General features: G+C 45.4%; 1 protein-coding gene across 2 annotated transcripts in view; it reads left to right on the top strand.

The window, feature by feature from the left end:
• RNF144B (ring finger protein 144B) overlaps positions 1–19984 on the top strand; it is a 121225-nt gene that overhangs the window by 44521 nt on the left and 56720 nt on the right. The window contains exon 1 of one of the 2 annotated variants that reach the window (XM_045006374.1): positions 6390–6669. The exons of the other annotated variant lie outside the window; for it this stretch is intronic. The gene's annotated coding sequence lies outside the window, so the exon portion shown is untranslated. Of the gene's footprint in view, positions 1–6389; positions 6670–19984 lie in introns of those variants that run through there. 2 annotated transcript variants of the gene reach the window in all.

Genomic DNA, 19984 nt, shown 5'->3' with positions numbered 1-19984 from the left:
AGCTGTTACTCTTGAGCTAAGGCTCTTTAGCTAGGGTTGTAAGAGACTTACATCCTCTGTGAACCAGACACAGAGATACATACACTTATCAGGCTATGGGGGCTTATGTGTATGTTATATGTATACATGTGATGACGGGGCCTGACAGAGTTGCCAACTGAGTTGTGTGTGTGTGTGTATATAATGTCTTATGATCTAGGGATGATTAGGAACACACTTGTAAAGTTTTTCCTTTTTTCAAAATGGCCACTAAGCCATACCTCCCAACAGTCCTGGGTTTCGTGGGACTGTCCTGATTTAACCCACAAAACCTCCTCTCCTGGTTAAGTAGAACACTTTCTGCATTCAGTGGTGCCCACAGCCATATGCATGTTATGCACATTGGCAGGAGCAGACCTAGGGAGGCACAGGCACTGACTTTTGTTTTTGTGAGTGGGTGCTGTGGTTTTGGGCCCAGATGCAGAAGGGGCCTGGCATCTGAACCGTGGCCCAGCCTCCTGCTGCACCTGTGCTCTGCCCCGAGGCCCCACCATCGCTCGGCTTCTTCCCCCTCAAGCCCTGCCTGCGCTCCTCTCCAAGGCCCCACCCCTTCTTGGCTCTTCCCCGCCCCGAGGCCTTGCCCACCGCTCGCTCCTCTCCACCCCTCCCCCTGCTCACTCTTCTCTGCCCTCCCCAGGGCCGGCTCCAGAGCCCAGCGGGGCAAGCACCCGCGTGGGGCGGCCCTTTCCCGGGGGGGTGGCAGGCTGGGCCAGCGGACCTGCCGCAGTCATGCCTGCGGGAGGTCCACCGGAGCCCCGGGAGCAGCGAACCTGCCGCAGGCATGACTGCGGAGGGGACGCTCGGCCCGCGGCTCCAGTGGACCTCCCGGAGGCATGACTGCGGACAGTTCGCTGGTCCCGCGGCTCGGCTGGACCTCCCGCAGGCATGCCTGCGGCAGCTCAGCCGGAGCCGCCGGACCAGCGAACCGCCCGCAGCTGCGGGAGGTCCAGCCGAGCCGCGCGACCAGCGGACCCTCCGCAGTCATGCCCGTGGGAGGTCCGCTGCTCCTGCGGCTCAGGGGCGCCTCTCCGGCATGACTGCTTGGGGCGGCCAAATTTGTAGAGCCGCCCCTGGCCCTCCCGCCATGCGAGCGGTAGGCGGGGCCTCAGGGGAAAGAGGCTGAGCAGGGGGTAGGGCCTTGGGGCAGAGCACGGGTGGAGCGGGGGGTGGGGCCACAGTCCGGGCCCACAAAAGATTAATTTAACCTTGCAGGTTTTTGGTGGGTGCTTGAGCCCTAGAGCACCCATGAAGTTGGCACCTATGTAGGAAGCACAGCAGGTTTAGCTACTCCTGGGCATGCTCAGTGCCTGCAGGAGAGCTCAGGGTGGGGACTAACATTGGACCTGGGTGGGCTGGACTGTAAGGTGGGAGCTGAGCATGGCACAGACTTGGTTGGTAAGGTGCTGGGACCAGCAGTGGGGATGGCTCTACAGGCATTAGCAGTGACCAATTGCATACTGCGTTAGCTACTTGAAATATTGCGTGGTATGCCCATCACCCATGATTTTCAATGGGATTTAAGCCACAGAATGCCCATAGTGAAGATGACCACTATTTCCCTACAGACTTTACAGGCGGCAGGTAGTCTGCCCTACTAAAGGTGGCTTCCACCTTGCTTTGTTTCCTATGGGAATGGAGGCCAGGCTGCACTCTGTGAAGATGGCCACAGGCTGTGCTGTCAGGAGAGAGGCAGGAACACTGAGAGGGCCAGGTGACTGTGGGGCACAGGGAGGTAGGGTGACCAGACGTCCCGATTTTATTGGGACTGTCCCGATATTTGCTTGTTTGTCCCGCGTCCCGACCCATGTGCGGTCGGGACACTGGACAAACAAGCAATTTTGCCCTCCCGGAGGGACTCTCCCCCCCCGCCCTGACTCCACCCCCTCCTTCCCCTACAGGGGCGAGGAGCTGGCCGGGGTCCCCCCCAAGCCGATAAACTTTACATGACCCGCTCGCGCGGCCCCGAGCCACTCTCCCCCTCCGCTGCCGGGGTCCGGAGCCCCGCGCCTCTCCCGCTCGGCTGCGCTCCAGGTGCGGCTCCTTCCCGGCAGGGTGGCGGGACATGCCGCATGTGCTTGGGGCCGCGGGGAGGGCAACAGCCGCGGTGCGGCCGGGGCCTGCTAATTTCCCCGGCCCCTGCGAAACGGCTTTTTGGCTCCACCCCCGCATCCCGATATTTCATTTCTATGATCTGGTCACCCTACAGGGAGGGTAAACAAGGAGATCAGGTGATAATGGGTGGGGATAGGGAGCGAAGCCAAGAGGGCAGGAGGTGAGAATGTGGTTTGAAGAAGGATTGGAAGTTAGAAGGTTTCTTATCATCAGAGTGATGAGGTTCTGGAATAGCCTCCAAATAGGAGTTGTGGGGCTAAACAACTTAATAAGGGGGTCAGGGAGGAATTTACCCCCAGGTCAGATTGGCAGTGACCTTGGTCTTTTTTCTCTGCTGTGTGTCTGTGTCAGTTGCCAGCATTATCTGGGTATAGCTCACCTAATCATTTCCCTGCCATTTCAGGGGCCTTGAGCCCTGGTGTACCTTGGTCCCTTCTGTGCTCTGCCTGTGGCACATAATAGTCTAGTCCAGTGGTTCTCAGCCAGGGGTCTGTGGCCCCCAGGGGTCTGCGAGCAGGTTTCAGAGGGTCCATCAAGCAGGGCCAGCATCAGACTCTCTGAGGCCAGGGCAGAAAGCCAAAGCCTCAACGCATGGGGCTGAAGTCCGGGGCCCTGAGCCCTGCCACCTGGGGTTGAAGCCAAAGCCTGAGCAACTTAGCTTCGTGGGGGCCCCTGTGGCATGGGGCCCCAGGCAATTGCCCTGTTTGCTACCCCCTAACGCCAGCCTTGACCTTTATATGCAGAAAATCAGTTGTGACATAGGTGGGCTGTGGAGGTTTTATAGCATGCTGGGGGCGGGGGTCAGGGCTCAGAAAGAAAAAGGTTGAGAACCCCATGTCTAGTCTCCCATAGAAAGGATAGAAAGGAGCATAAACTCTGGCAAGTCAAGTATAAAAGTATAATTAGTCAGGTCAAAAAAGAATTTGAAGATCAACTAGCAAAAGACTCAGAAACTAACAGCCTCAAGGAACACAAGGCCATTGCGGGGAAGCTAAATGAATTCTTTGCATTGGTCTTCACTACAAAGAATGTGAGGGAGATTCCCACACCCAATCCATTCTTTTTAGGTGACAAACTTGTCCCAGATTTAGTTATCAATAGAGGAAGTTCTGGAACAAATTGATAAATTAAATAATAATAAGTCCTCAGGACCAGATGGTATTCACACACGAGTTCTGAAGGAACTCAAATATTAAATTGCAGAACTACTAACTATGGTATGTAACCTATCACTTAAATCAGCTTTGTACCAGATGAAAAGAACAGGAGTACTTGTGGCACCTTAGAGACTAACACATTTATTTGAGCATAAGCCCACTTCATCAGATGCATAGAATGGAACATATAATAAGAAGATATATATATACAAACAGAGAACATGAAAAGATGGAAGTTGCCGTACCAACTCTAAGAGGCTAATTAATTAAGATGAGCTATTATCAGCAGGAGAAAAAAAACTTTTGTAGTGATATTCAAGATGGCCCATTTCAGACAGTTGACAAAAAGATGCGAGAATACTTGTTAAGCATCTGATGAAGTGGGCTGTAGCCCACGAAAGCTTATGCTCAAATAAATGTGAGAGTCTCAAAGGTGCCACAAGTACTCCTGTTCTTTTTGCAGATACAGACTAACACGGCTGCTACTCTGAAATCTGTACCAGATGACTGGAGGATAGCTAATGTAACACCAGTTTTTAAAAAGGCTGCAGAGATGATCCTGGCAATTACAGACCAGTAAGCCTAACTTCAGTACCAGGCAAATTGGTTGGTAAAGAACAGAATTATCAGACACATAGATGAACATGATTTGTGGGGAATAGTCAACATGACTTTTGTAAAAGTAAATCATGTCTCACCAATGTATTAGAGTTCTTTGAGGGGGTCGACAAACATTTGAACAAGGGTGATCCAGTAGATATAGTATACTTGGACTTTCAGAAAGCTTTTTACATGATCCCTGACCAAAGGCTCCTAGGCAAGTAAGCAGTCATGGGAGAAGAGGGAAGGTCCTCTCCTGGTTCAGTGACTGGTTAAAAGACAGGAAACAAAGGGTAGGAATAAATGGTCAGTTTTTAGAATGGAAAAAGGTAAATAGTGGTGTCTCCCAGGGATTAGTACTGGGATTAGTGCTTTGCAACATATTCATAAATGATCTGGAAAAACAGGTAAACAAGGAGGTGGCAAAGTTTCCAGACAATACATAATTACTCAAGATAGTTAAGTCCAAAGCAGACTGTGAGGAGTTACAAAGGGATTGCACAAAACTGGGTGATGGGGCAACAAAATGGCAGATGAAATTCAGTGTTGATAAATACAAAGTAATGCACATTGTAAAACATAATCCCATGTATGCATACAAAATAATGGGGTCTAAATTAGCTGTTACTATTCAAGAAAGAGATCTTGAAGTCACTGTGGGAAAATTCTCTGAAAACATCTGCTCAATGTGCAGCGGCAATCAAAAAAGCTAACAGAATGCTAGAAACCATTAGGAAAGGGATAGATAATGAGATAGTGATATCATAATACCACTATATAAATCCATGGTATGCCTACAGTTTGAATACTGAATGCAGTGCTGGTTGCCCCATCTCAAAAAAGATATATTAGAATTGGAAAAGATACAGAGATGGGCAACAAAAATGATTAAGGATATGGAACAGCTTCCATATGAGGAGAGCTTAAAAAGACTGGGACTTTTCAGCTTGGAAAAGAGAAAACTAAAAGGGATATGACGGAGGTCTATAAACTCATGAATGGATTGGAGAAAGTGAATAAGGAAGTCTTATTTAATACCTTCACATAACACAAGAACCAGGGGTCACCCAATGAAATTGATAGGCAAAAGGAAGTACTTAACACAACACACAGTCAGCTTGTGGAACTCATTGCCAGGGGATGTTGTGAAGGCCAAAATTATCACTGGGTTCAAAAAAGATTTAGATATGTTCATGGAGGATGGATTCATCAATGGCTATTAATCCATCCATCAATGGTCAGGAATGCAACCCCATGGTCTGGGTGTCCCTAAGCCTCTGACTGCCTTTGCAACCTTAATAATGTAATTTTAACAAGATTTTTTTGTGTGAATAGGTATACATTTATAAATGTACACAAACCCACAACTGTATTAGCTCTTAAAATTTGAAAGTTAATCTTTATCAATTTTTATAAAAATTCATAGGATGAAATATAACTCTGAAAATCAACTCTGAAAAGTCTAGCAATGAGAGGGATACACAAAAGGAGAATGAGCTTACATTCAACAGTCCTCCCAAATAAGTATGAAGGCATATTGCCAACCTGAATTACATGATGTACAACACATTTCATCATAAAGAGAAGATTGCAGATTAACTTTGATAATGTCTCTAGCTTGTTTCTTTCTCAATTTTTTTTCACACCCATTAAGACATAGAAATACCATACCAGATCTCATCTTTTCCTTCAGCAAGGCGGAGAAGAGTACTAGCTGGCTTTATGTCACAGACACCTCTCAGGGATGGTCCAGATAATACTTAGTCCTGCCATGAGTGCAGGGGACTCTTGAAGTCCCTTCCAGTTGTATGATTCTATATGGTATAATATGTACCACTGCTGGTTCACTGGATGAACAGAGCACTTGCGCAGGGAGTATGGATCCTCTGAATTCATCACCTCTGTTGCATACAATCTCAGGTTAAGGAGTCAGAATCTAGTTTTGCAGCCTTCTTTTCTGCAGCTCTGTCATGCCCTTAGTTGTCCTAATTAAGCAAGCTGAATAAAATCAACAGCATAATAAGATTCATATTTGAAGTTGCACCTGCAATTTCTATTTGTAATTTCAGATATTTTTCCTCATGGGGAAATAACTTCATATTCAAAACATTTCATTCATGTGAGGGGATGAGCAGAAGCAGTAACATTTCAGGCAACATGTGCCAACAAGTCAGCTGCTATACAATCCACTATCCTAGAGCTGGTTAAGTGGCAACTGGAGGGCTGTGTATGAGTGTCACATACACCGTTATATCCCTCTTTCTTTTATCTTGTCAGGAATCAGATGGGAATTATAATTACAAATAGCAGAGATGTCAAAATAAGAAGGTTGGGATATGTATTGGTTGGAATTTGACAGGGTTAAAGTAATCACCTGCAGTTCAACTGAGACTCAGATGGGAAGTAGGAAGTGCTGTGCTCAAGCTTCCTGTATAAATAAATGCAGCTTTCCCACAGCTACTGCATACAAGCTCTGACGTGCTTTTTAAGATATAATGGCAACATGCTCTTAATAGCAGGGAGGAGATTATTCATCAGAGTGGCGAAAGGGCTGGGAGACAAGTCCTGTTACAGTCCTAACAAAGTGTAAAGCTATCAGCTGCACGGAGAAAGAGAGGACGGGTGAGGGAGAGAAATCTATTTTTGCTTCAAATTGTATATCTACAGCGATTGTGATATTATGAATCTTAGGAGCACTGAAGTGTGAGTGAAGGTATTGAAAAGTCAAACAGCTGGGAGTGAACAGTACTCTCCTTGCAAGGTATGTTGGAAGATAGCTCTCTCTTTTTTAACCTACTTTTCCTTACAATGAGAGATTGAAAAGCCTAAATGATTCTGTATATAGTGCTTGTCAAACAAGAGAGAGGAAAGAAAAGGGAAAGGTTAAATAACTAGAAAACATTTATGCATTTTAACTGAAATCTGTAACCATATGGTGCATAGAACCATCTGAGTCAAAGAGAATTGTTGGATGCTTAGCTATTACAAGCATAGAAAATTAAATATGCATTTGGTTTGCTACAAAAGAATGAAATTAGTTTTGACAGTGTAACTTTTTAAAGCATCTGCATGATGGGTTTGTTTGAAAATGCTGCAGTATTAGGATGTATTTGTGTATGTAAAAGCAGTGGAGAAAATTGTATGATATCATTTAGGCTTATCTACAATAGCTTACATACAATAACTCATTTCACATAAAAAACATACATCTGAATGAGCTGAAGGGAGGCTGGGCTTGAAATGCACAGATTTCCTGCTGGTTTAAAAACATTCCGTATGTCACAGCATCATGTAGCTCCTACCGGGAAAACGGACTACAGATCTGAATGCTAGGTATTGGTGTAGTCTTCTAATTCCATTCAGAGTTTAAGGATACCGAGATTAGGCACGTAAATGCTAAATGAACAATACATGTGGATCAAGTTTTTTACACTAAACAGAAAGGAAAACTGTATGTTTACCAATATAAAAATATAGTGTTCTCCTTTTCTCAGTACAAGGGTTTCTCAGTACAAGGCTACCTCAAAAATAAGGATGCTGCACTCTAACTTCTCTTTATAAGGCTCCATATTATAAAAAAAAATATGAAGGCATTCTGCCTTCTTATGTGTGTATAACCTTTATAGCAAACCCTTCACTGTAGAATGCAAAAATCCACCTCCAGGGAGCACTATAGGTAGTTAAATATTTAGAAGGACTATAATTAAGGAAATAGTGTAACATGGCTTGCCATTCTTTTGGTAGATAGACACTGAATATTTTTGAAGAAATGGATTTAGCATAGACACAGGCCAGGACTGAAATACCTACATGTACCAAAATAACCTACCAGGAGTAGGTGCAGTAACATGACCTGTCAGGTAACTCTCAAGCTAAAGGTGAGTGCTTTGGTTGGGGATGCCTTGCCTTAGAGGTCTAAGCATTAGATTTGGAGTATCTAAATACCTTGAAACAAAAGTTTCAAAAAATCTGGCTGAGTTGGTGCAGCCTTTTTATCTCTTCTGAGCTAGATACATTGGCCTGATTCTTCTCTCACATAGGGTTTGCATAGGAAACTGTATAACCCCTTCCCCCACTGTCTGGACATTCTTATTCCAGTGTAACAGTGGCTTTTTTGGTACAGCTTAACCCCCTTAAACCCCTCAAACAACATAAGTTAAATAAAAAAAAAAAAGCACTTTTATATTGTAATTAGAGTGCCCATATGTGGAGGCTGGGAGGGAGTGTGTGTGTCGGGGGGTTATACCGATGTAACTATAGTGATTTTAATTCACAACTTGGATTATAGTGAAATCTTTTTCTCTATAACTGTTGGAATTGAGGAATTACTCCATGAAAGTAAATGGAATTATACCAATGTCAAACCAGTGTGAGAGACGAATCAGGTTCATTTTGTTCCATGCAGTTTACTATTGGTAGGATATTAAAAAACAAGACTCTGTCTACTCTGTATGAATGTTAGAGTTTCTATGGTACTTTCTATATGACTAGGGTTTGGCTGATGGCTAAAATTTCTATTCTCCCCCTTGTTGAACAGAATTCTGTGTGCTGGTTATCGCCCACAACTCATTCTCCACAGCAGAGACGGCTGCATTTCAGTAATATTGTGTGTGTGTGTGTGTGTGTGTATACAGCTGTGAAATGTTCTGGGTGAAAGGTGTAAGTATAAAACACTGGTATTGTTTTATTGTTGGTTCTCTCTCTAGTCAGGTTCCTGTATTGTACCCAGTGCCACAGCATATAAGGCCCAGATCCTTAAAGGTATTTAGGCTCCCAATGTCTATTGATTTTATAGAAGTTTGGAGCCTAAATACCTTTAAGGATCTTCCCTGAGTGCCTCGCAAGTATTAGAAAAGTGAAAGAGCAGTTTATCAGTGTTTTCCCTCCTGTTGGGAGAAGTAATTTCTCCTTATTATGATTCTAATACATTCAAAATAGTCCAATGGAAAGAAGTGTGATACTTCATAAAGAAACAGAAAGAGCTATCATTTTAAACATGACTCCCAGTTCAATAGAAAACCTCAGGCAATACCCATAACATGAATCCTTGTGGCTTCTTCCTGTGAGTATCCATGTAGGGAACTGCCATTGATTTCAGTGGGAGTCCCAAACACAGAGTGCCTAGAAGAGCAAGCCTGTGGAGTGAGGCCTCAATCATCCTTAGAGCTTTAACTTCCCCCCTTTTATGTTCTTTTTGGGCCAGGGGAATAGAATGTGGGGGGATAAAGATTTACTTAAATATGTCTCAAACTACATAATGTCTAGATACGATCCAGATCAGATACACAAATACCTCCTGGGCTGGTAGCATAATGAAACCTAGAGCCATTATTGCAGTCTCACACTCATACTTAGTCAGGGGCGGCTCCAGGCACCAGCGCAGCAAGTGCGTGCCTGGGGCGGGAAGCCGTGGGGGGCGGTGTGCTGGTCGCCATGTGGGCAGCAGTCAGGAAGGCTTCGGCGGCATGCCTGCGGGAGGTCCGCCGGTCCCGTGGCTTCGGCGGCAATTCAGCGGTGGGTACGCTGAAGGCGCGGGACTGGCACATCACCTGCAGAACTGCCGCCGAATCTGTGTGACCAGCGGACCGCCCGCAGGTGTGTCGCCGAAGGCTGCCTGACTGCTGTGCTTGGGGCGGCAAAAAACATAGAGCCGCCCCTGTAATTAGTTCACCTGTTCTTGTGGCAGCCATCTACAATGTTGAGTCGTCTCCGATGTGGAGCTGGCCCATGTTCAAAGGGGCTCCCCTGCACAAATCAAAACAGAGGCTACCTTACCTTTCACAAGATTGTGAAAATGGCATCCACTGTACTCCCTCCTCTCATTGACGAACCCCTGAGGAATGGGGACAACTTGTGCTTGCAGGCTCCATGCTTGCCTAAGCCTGACTGGGCAGTGCACTTTGCTATGGTGAGGAAAACCTGTAGGGCTAGGAACCTAGTTTAAAAATAAGCTGCTTTTTGCAAATAAAGGGGAACATCAAGCTAAACAAAACAGAATAGGTCATATAAGAAAAAAATAACCAGTGACATTGGACGCAGCCTGTAGAAATATGTTTTCTATTGCAGCATAACTGAGCACCAGCACTGGATTTATGAGTCTCCGTACCACACAGAGGGAAGTACAAGCTTGAGGGCCATCATACACTGCAAATTTACCCACTGTTTCACAAATATTTGCAGAGTTGCCTGTGCCAAATAATTTTGTGCTGATCCATGAAGAAAATTCAGTGTTCAGTTTTCCCTCTCTACTTCTCTCTCAGATAACTGGATTCAGTTCAGAGGGAACAGAGTGGGCATCAGTGCCGGCAGACATTAAAACACTCATTAAAAATAATAAACTATATGATCTCAAAGCATAAAGGGCTGGATCCGGCAGTCCTTACTCTAGCAAGACTTCTGTTCATCTAAGGTAAAACTCTCATCAACGTCAATGGGAACAGAGTTAACCAGACCTGAATGCTTCTGAATATTCCACCTCAAAGTGGAAATTTTAACTAATTAAGGAATGTGGGATCAGACCAAACACAATTACATTCTAAATTAAAATTTCTGAATACCCGTTCCTGCTTTGCTGAGATTGTTTCCTCAATATATAATGTGACAGGGCAAGGCCAGATGGCTATAGAAAAGTAGTGGGAGATAGGTCAGCTACCATAGCTGATACTATTAGGGTCCCTGGGCTGGAGCCTGGAGTAGAGGCAGGGGTGGCTCCAGGCACCAGTGCTCCAAGTGCGTGCCTGGGGCGGCAAGCTGCGGGGGGCGCTCTGCCGGTTGCTGCTAGGGCGGCAGGCAGGGTGCCTTCGGCGGCTTGCCTGCGGAGTGTCCGCTGGTCCACTGCGGGAGGTCCGCCGAAGCCGCGGGACCAGCGGACCCTCCATGCTTGGGGCGACAAAATGTCTAGAGCCGCCCCTGAGTAGAGGGCAGGCTCGGGCTCCCCCCACCTTGTCCCCCTGATTAATCAATGAGACTGGGAGACAACAAAAACTGTACAAGGGAGGTTAGCTTCTCCTCACCTCCCTCGCTGGCTTATGGTGATGATCACAAGACTGTGACCCTTGTCTCTAGAAAGAGAAGGGTTAAGTGGAGGGTCACAGGCCTGGTCTACACTACGCGTTTAAACCGGTTTTAGGAGCATTAAACCGATTTAACGCCACACCCGTCCACACTAAGAGGCCCTTTATATTGGTAGAAAGGGCTCTTTAAACCGGTTTCTGTACTCCTCCCTAACGAGAGGAGTAGCGCTAATATCGGTATTACCATATCGGATTAGGGTTAGTGTGGCCGCAGATCGACGGTATTGGCCTCCGGGCGGTATCCCACAGTGCACCACTGACCGCTCTGGACAGCAATCTGAACTCAGATGCAGTGGCCAGGTAGACAGGAAAAGCCCCGCAAACTTTTGAATATTTCCTGTTTGCCCAGCGTGGAGCTCCGATCAGCACGTGTGGTGATGCAGTTAAAAATCAAAATAAAGAAAGAGCTCCCGCATGGACCATGCAGACGTGATCACTGTAAGGGCAGGCAAATCTGTTCTATCAGTGCTCCGTTACAGAAGACGAATTAAAAAACATTTTTAAAAAATCTCCAGACAGACGCCATAGCAGGGACTCAGCGCACTGCTGCGTGACAAGCGTAACGGAAAGCCAAGGAATCAAATGGACGCTCATGGACTGGAGGACTCAAGCTATCCCACAGTTCCTGCAGTCTCTCTGAAAAGCATTTGCATTCTTGGCTGAGCTCCAAATGCTTCTAGGGTCAAACACAGTGTCCGCGGTGGGTCAGGGCATAGCTCAGCAATTTATGCAACCCCCCACCCACCCCCAGAAGTGAAAGGGAAAACAATCCTCTCTTGACTCTTTTACATGTCACCCTATCTTTACTGAATGCTGCAGATAGACGCGATGCTGCAGCACTCAACACCAACATCCTTGCTCCCCCCTGCCATGGGTGGCTGATGGTGCAAAACGACTGGTACCCGTCCTCATCATCAGCCTATTGGCACATGGGGCAGTGCAAAAGGGCTGGTAACAATGCTGACTAGCATCCGTCAGGTCGATCAAGGGCGCCTGGCCCTAATTTTTCCTGGTAGATGGTACAGTATGGCTGATAACCATCATCATCATAGAAACAGGGGGCTGAGCTCCGTCAGCCCCCACCCTTCATGTGTAAAAAAAAGATTCAATTGCCCCTGGACTAGCAGAGGGATGCTGGGCTCCTCTCCTCCACACTCCTTACTGTCCTGTCTGGACTATCATAGCAGCTGGAGGCTGCCTTCCACTCATTTCTCACTAACAAGTCAGTGTGTCTTATTCCTGCATTCTTTATTACTTCATCACACAAGTGGGGGGACAATGCTACGGTAGCCCAGGAAGGCTGGGGGAAGAACGGAATCAACAGGTGGGGTTGTTGCAGGAGTATCTCCTGTGAATAGCATACAGCTCATAATTTCTGCAGGATCTGACACAGAGCAGCTGTGCTCTCTGGTTCTATGATACAGTGGTTCTCTAGTACACTTGCCCATATTCTAGGCAGGACTGATTCTATTTTTAGATACCAAAAAGGAGGGATTGACTCAGGGAGTCATTCCCAATTTTGGCTTTTGCGCCCCTGGCTGATCTTAGCCAGGGGCACTTATGACAGCAGCAAATGGTGCAAAAGGACTGGTAACCATGATCATCTTATTACCAATTTATGGTATGGTAGATGGTACAGTATGGCTGGTAACCATCTCTGCTGTTATGCAAAAGTAAAAGCATGCTTCTGTGTAGCGCTGCTGAATCGCCTCTGTGAGAGGCATCTAGTACACATACGGTGACAGTCACAAAAGGCAAAACAGGCTCCATGATTGCCATGCTATGGCATCTGCCAGGGCAATCCAGGGAAAAAAGGCGCAAAATACTTGTCTGCCGTTGCTTTCCCAGAGGAAGGAGTGACTGACGACATTTACCCAGAACCACCTGCGACAATGATTTTTGCCCCATCAGGCACTGGGATCTCAACCCGGAAATTCCAAGGGGCGGGGGAGGCTGCGGGAACTATGGGATAGCTACAGAATAGCTACCCACAGTGCAACGCTCCAGAAATCGACGCTAGCCTTGGACCGTGGACGCACACCACCGATTTAATGTGTTTAGTGTGGCTGCGCGCACTCGATTTTATACAATCTGTTTTGCTAAACCGGTTTATGTAAATTCGGAATAATCCCGTAGTGTAGACGTACCCACAGTGAGCCTCTGAGGCTAGCGAAATCTGTCAGGAAACTCAGGACCCAGGGAGACAAGGACAGAGCTTTGTCACTATAAGTATCTGCACATACTTCTGGTTTCTTTAATTGTATTGTATTTTCTTAATGATAACAGACTAGGCTTATTGAAGGAGCAGGTAGACTGTATTGAACCTCTGTTTAACTAACAAACAAATAAACAAACAAACACCACCCGATACCGCTACTGAACAAATGGTTAGATAAGCACTGTAATTAGAAAGCAATTCTGGCTTTAGATGTGATTCTTTAAAAGTACTGTGAGCCTATGTGTGCTACTAATCCTTGCTGTTTTAATTCATTTACAGTTTTGTGTATAGAATTGTTGACATCCCCAAAGTATGCTGTAATCTAGGGCTGTATTTTTATATAAATATAACTATAGACTTCAGCATTGCTCTGACTCTCTGTGCCTTTCAAATAAGATTTTGGGACTGATCCTGCAGTGTTTACTTATGACTTCAGTGGAATCCTTCCTGTGAGGGCTCCAGGATCGAGACCCATTAGGTAGGATTTTCAGAAGAACTCAGCGTTGCTCTAATTCTATTCCCATTGAAGCTAATGGTAAAACTCTTATTGATTTTAGTGGGAGCAGAGTTGGGCCACAATGCTGAGCATGTTGGAAAACCCAAACTTTTATGTGTTTATACCCTGTTATTTGTTAAAATACATCAGTGTGATGCTGTAACTAAGTAGGCTTCCTTCCTGGAGGGATCTCTGACATGCCAGGCAGAGGGAGTTGTTCTGCAGGCTGTCTCTGAGTCTGAGGGAGACATGATCAGAGTATACAATTACTTTTTCAAGAAAAAAAAAATCATTGAGCTGTCATGCCCACATTCACTCCTACTTACACTGAAAGTCAATCCTGGTAGAAAAGCTCACAACAGATTTAATTACACCCTTATCAATCTGCAATAGTAATGAGAATAAATTGGGGAAAGCATCTAGGAGTACAAGACATGAGCCATTAATAAAAGAAAGAACGTTCTCTGGATGGGTGACAAGCTTTTATATTGATGGTGGGTGATTTTTATTGTAATACAGATTATTATTTCATGACTTGAAGTGAGTAACTTTAGAGGCTTGAAAACCCTATGTTTATGACATGATATGATGCATTATTACATTTTTGCAATGACTTCTCCTTTTAAAACCAAAGAGCTGTACCCAGTTTTGTCAGGGCTGAATTTTGTCCTGTGAGGCTGTCTCTATTTATGCTTTAATATGGTGCCTATCACCATGGCTAAGGGGTAACATTCTTTGTTCTTATAATTATGGTTGCAGATCATGAAAAGACTGTTAAAAAATTAAATTAAATTATCTTTGCAGTTTCCAAGACCCTATACGTATACATTAAAACAAAAATACAAATTTTGAAACAATTAGGGTAGATGCTAATCACTTTTGGACAAAATAAATTCCCAGGCTATTTAAAAATGATAAATTTAGGGACAGACCATCAATGACACAGGTTACTCCTAAATAGGGGATGAGAAACTCCATGAGATTGCACTTGTGGAAACTTGGAAACATTCTGATTGTGGGGGGAGGATGTGGTTTAACCCCTGCAGAAGTTGCAGGGGATTAAACTGGGGCAAAATAAGCAAATCCTGGGGACCATTTACATTTACACTCCCTCCCAGCACAGCCCCATTCTGCTAAAGTATTCCCAGCTAGCCACTGACTCTGAAACCTTCCGCAGTGGATTTCCACAATACGGAGGAAGACAGGATAAGATAACACTAACAGAATGCCAGTCATAGTCAGACAGTTGCAAAGAAAGGTGTTTCTGTGGAAAGAGATGGATGCTCAACTTTCTGACGATCAGGGATTTAGGGTTGGATCCTTGAAATGTGCGTGCTCCCTTAACTTTGTTCTCCCATGGAAGCCAATGGGAATACTTGCATGAGCAAAGTAAACGTGCACAAAAGCTTGCAGAAGCTGGCTCTTAGTTAACAAACACTGTGAGGCTTTCAAAGATGGAACCTAGCATGTGCAAATATGTACCAAACATCTTTCTGTTTTCCTTTGATACTAGGTTCCTAGTGTACCCCCAATTTGTTATTTATTTGCATTGCGGTAGCACCTTGGAGCTCAAATCATGGACCAGGATCCCATTGTGCTAGGCACTATACAAACCCAGAACAGAAAGACTGTCCCTGTCCCAAAGAGCTTACAACCTAAGTACAAGACAGGAGACAACAGCTGGATACAGACACAGATGGGGAGCACAAGGAAACAATGAGATAATGTTGGTTGCATGCTCAGCAATGGTCCCAGCACACTAGCTTCCTAATCATTGTCAAATTCTTTAGATGAAGTCTGATAGGAAAATGTCAGGCCTTTCTGTATAGCTGATAAAATGCAGAGCAAAGTGTGTCTTGGTCTGTAAAAGTAAAAAAGTAAAAGTAACTTGCTTAATGTTGTAGTTATGTTCCTGAAAAATGGGACTTTAAGCGAAATGATGTTAAGCGACTCCAATTTCCCCATAAGAATTAATGTAAATAGGAGGGGTTAGGTTCCAGGGGAATTTTTTTCACCAGACAAAAAGCTATTATATATATGTACACACACATACACATACACACACACGGTATAAGTTTTAAACAAACAATTTAATACTGTACACAGCAGTGATGATTGTGAAGCTTGACTGAGGTGGTGAAGTCAGAGGTGGGATATTTCCCAGGGAATTCCTTACTGCTAAATGATGAACTAGTACTCAGCTAAGCCCTCAAGGGTTAACACATTGTTGTTAATGTAGCCTCACACTCTACAAGGCAGCACAAATGGAGGGAGGGGAGACAGCATGGCAGACAGATAGAGGCACACACACTGTGTGTGAGAGAGAGAGACTGCACATTACCCCTTTAAGTACGCTGACCCCACTCTAAGTATATTGCCCTTTTAAGTAGATCAGCAAGTTGAGACAGCAGCTGCAGTCAGCAAGTTCCCTCAGTCCTGAGCTCTGTCGTGTCCCCCCCCCCGCTCTATGGAGATGGGGTAAGCGGGGGACAGGAGCAGGGGGAGGGGGACACCCTGACATTAGCCCCCCTTTCCTTCCCTCCCACAGCAAGCAGGAGGCTCCTGGGAACAGCTCCAAGGCAGAGGGCAGGAGCAGCACATGGCAGTGGGGGGAGGGACAGCTGAACTGCCCAGCAATTGAAAGCCTTCTGGGCAGCTGCCGCACAGGGAACTTAGGGGAGCGGGGAGCTGATGGGGGGGCTGCTGGTCCACCCTGGTTCTAAGCCCCCACCAGCTAGCTCCAACAGGCTGCTCTTCCTGCAAGCAGTGGACAAAGCAGGCAGCTGCCAAACAACATTATAAGGGAGCATTGCACAACTTTAAATTAGCATTTTCTCTAATTGATCAGCAACGTAACAATGAAACAACGTTAACCGGGATGACTTTAAGTGAGGAGTTACTGTATATAAAAAAGGCAAGAAATTGCAATATTACTATAGTACAACAGTACAGTATTTATCAGATTTACCAAAGAATAATTGCTGTTAGGATATGCATGTTTAATCTACCAGTTAACATCTCTCTTTAGACATTGTGTTTTTTCACAATCACAGCGTTCTTCCAACAATGGATTGCGTATGCAGCTCCTGCGAGAGATTAAAGATGCCTTGCCTTGGCAGAACCGCTGAGGGAGGGTGATGGATGGAACCATGCTCCTAGGAAGCCAGTGTGCTGGAACAATTTGGATAGAGGGGGTGCTGAGAGCCATTGAACCAAACTGTAAACCTGGTATATGATGGATACCACTTCAAGCCAGGGGGTGTGGCAGCACCCCCAAACCCATAGTTCCAGCACCCCAGTTCCTATGCTAGAAAGCTAGGGGCTCAGAATTGATGCACAATTGGTGCCTCTAGCAGAACAATCTCCTTCCCTCTTCCTAGGATCCATGGTGTTTGAGGGCTGGACCCATGGGTTCATTCCACAGGCAGGCTGGGAGGGAAAGGGAGAAAACTGCAACTCAGACACCTGATGGAACAACGAGAGGGAAGCCTTAGTGAGGGGAGCCTTACTGAATTTTTCTCCTCTTATCCCTTCCTGCAGATTTTATCATGGAAGGGACTGATCCCTCCCTCTCTCTCATCATTTATTTTTTTACTTAGGCAAATTCCTGTTGAAATTGGTAAGAGATTGACTGAGGAAAGATTTCAGGATTTCCTAAGAGCAGTTACAAGAATTGGGGCGGGGTGTGTGTGTGTGACACTGGTTGTTTCCATAAATGTTCAAACATTTAATAGAAATGTATCATTTTGTAGCTATCTCAGGGCCAAAGCTTACAATATCAACCCCCTTTTAATGGGCTAAATTCATTCCCAGTCAAATCCCACTGTGGTCAATGGAGTTACCCCAAATTTTTGGCATAACATTTTCAAAAGTGCTTAAGTGATTTAGATCCCTAGCTCCCATTTTCAAAAGTGAAATAGGCACTTAGGAGCCAAAGTTTCATTGAATGGCAATAAGACTTACGCTCCCAAGTGTCTAAGGGTATTTTCGCGCTTCAATTAAATACTGCACCCCGTGAGGGGGAGGGGTCCCAGAGCTTGGACGCCAGCCTGGGCCGGAAAGTGTGCACTGCAATTAAACAGCCCCTTAGCCTGAGCTCCACAAGCCTGAGTCAGCTGACACGGGTCAATTGTGGGTTTTGAATTGCAATGGAGACATAGCATAAGTCACTTGGGCACTCTTGAAAATGTTGCCCTTGATCCAACGTGTTTAAAAATAAATTAAAACTTCCATAATATATTAAAATATACCACTCATTTTTTTGGACAAAAGGACGCTGTTCAAGGTAATTTAGGAGAACTATAATTTGCTTTTGTTAATTATAAAAACAGAAGTCTGAATGGTGAGTTCTTTGGGTAGTGAAGTGTTTTTTTGTTTTGTTTTGTTCTTAACACTCTGAGTACATTAAAATAATTGCTTGGGAAGTCGTAGTTTAGCATTAACAAATATTATATGGTGTCAGGCTGGATTGATTTAGTTCTAATTTTTAGGTTTGAATCATATTCCTATGAGCAATTCTTAGAATTCCTGTTGTTATGAATTTGTTGTTACTTCATATTTAGAAAATACTTGGAAATGTTATGTGTATATATTAGTTTTTTCTGTTTGCTGCATATCCTTCTGGCCTTGCTTCTTAGTCACTGAAATACAGGCTGTAGGAACAGCACGAAATATGATGGACTTGCTCCTATTTCCACGGAAATCTCTAGGAATTTTACCATTGATTTCAGTGTTAGTAGGCTCGGGCCCATAGATACCTGCCACATGCTGCTTTCACTGCAGAGCATTATGAATATATAGATATGCTCTAGTTCAGTGGTTTTCAAACTTTTTTCTCTGGCAACCCAGTTGAAGAAAATTGTTAATGCCCGCAACCCAACAGAGCTGGGGATGAGGGGTTTGGGGTGTGTTAGGGGCTCAGGGCTGGGGCAGAGGGTTTGGGTGCGGGGGTGAGGCCTGCAGGGTGGGGCTGGGAATGAGGGGTTCATGGTGTGGTAAGGGGATCTGAGCTGGGGTAGGGGGTTGGAGAGTGGGAGGGAGTCAGGGGTTGGGCTGGGGGCTCAGGCTCTGGGGTGGGGCCAAAGATGAGGGGTTTGGGGTGCAGGAAAGGGCTCCAGGTTGGGGGGGGGGCTCATGGCTGGGGCAGGGGATTGGGGCATGGGGTTGGGGCATGGGCTTACCTCGGTCAGCCCCCGGTCAGCTGCGCAGCGGGGTTGCTAAGGCAGGCCTTCCTGCCTCTCCTGGCATTGCAGACCGCGCTTTGCCCTGGAAGCTGCTAGCAGCAGGTCTGGCTTCTAGGTGGAGGCGCGCAAGCTCCCATTGACTGGTTCCCGGCTAATGGGAGTGCGGAGCTGGTGCTCAGGGCAGGCACAGCACGCAAAGCCCCATGCCCCCCCCCCCGCCTAGGAGCCGGACCTGCTGCTGGCCACTTCCAGGGTGCAGCGCAGTGTCAGAACAGGTAGGAACTAGCCTGCCTTAGCTGGGCAGCACCGCTGATGGGACTTTTAACAGCCCGGTCAGCGGTGCAGACCAGAGCCACCGTGACCCAGTGCCTTCCATTCCGCGACCCACAGTTTGAAAACAACTGCTTTAAATCAATCACAAGGTTATTGGTCTCCATTCAGGAATTACTGGATGAAATTCAATGGCCTTTGTGTTGGATGAAATGATTGTAATGCTCCCTTCTGGGCTTAAAATGCGTGAAGAATGCTGTTTGGTGACTGTTCAGTAGGGAGATGTCTTAAAGACCATTTTCCAGATATGCAATTCAGTTTAGTAATAAAAAGAAGCCTCATTTTCTTCTGGCCAATTACCGACGTTGTGGGGCAGTGATCTGGAAGAGCTTCTCTTAGCTTTCTCTCTCAATTGCATAGTGGCAGCTCTCTTTTAATGATAGGCTACTGATTAATTTTTAAAATCTTAAATAAAAATAGGAACATAAAACCAAACTGCCTAGGTTTTCCCTCTGATTCCTAGTGGCAGGTATAATAAAAGATACCCTCCCCATCATTATAATGAGCATTAATTGGTACCCATGCGGTTGCATCTGTTATATGAATGCTGAATTTGGTTCATTATGTTCAGTCAAGATCAATTATCCCCTTCTCTAAATAGGTCTTGAAATGATAAGTTGTTACAAGTTTCTATGAAGAATCAGTGTTCTAAAATTTCCTATGTTATGGACACCCTTATAGAAAAGCTATAGTACTCTACAGTTATGCCCACAAATACTGCAGCAACACTGTTGTGGACTGTAGTGATTTGGATAAATACTGTATTATTCTTCCGT

This window comes from Mauremys mutica, chromosome 2 (assembly GCF_020497125.1).
Source record: "Mauremys mutica isolate MM-2020 ecotype Southern chromosome 2, ASM2049712v1, whole genome shotgun sequence".
Taxonomy (NCBI): Eukaryota; Metazoa; Chordata; order Testudines; family Geoemydidae; genus Mauremys; species Mauremys mutica.
This window is presented reverse-complemented; position numbering and strand designations above follow the sequence as displayed.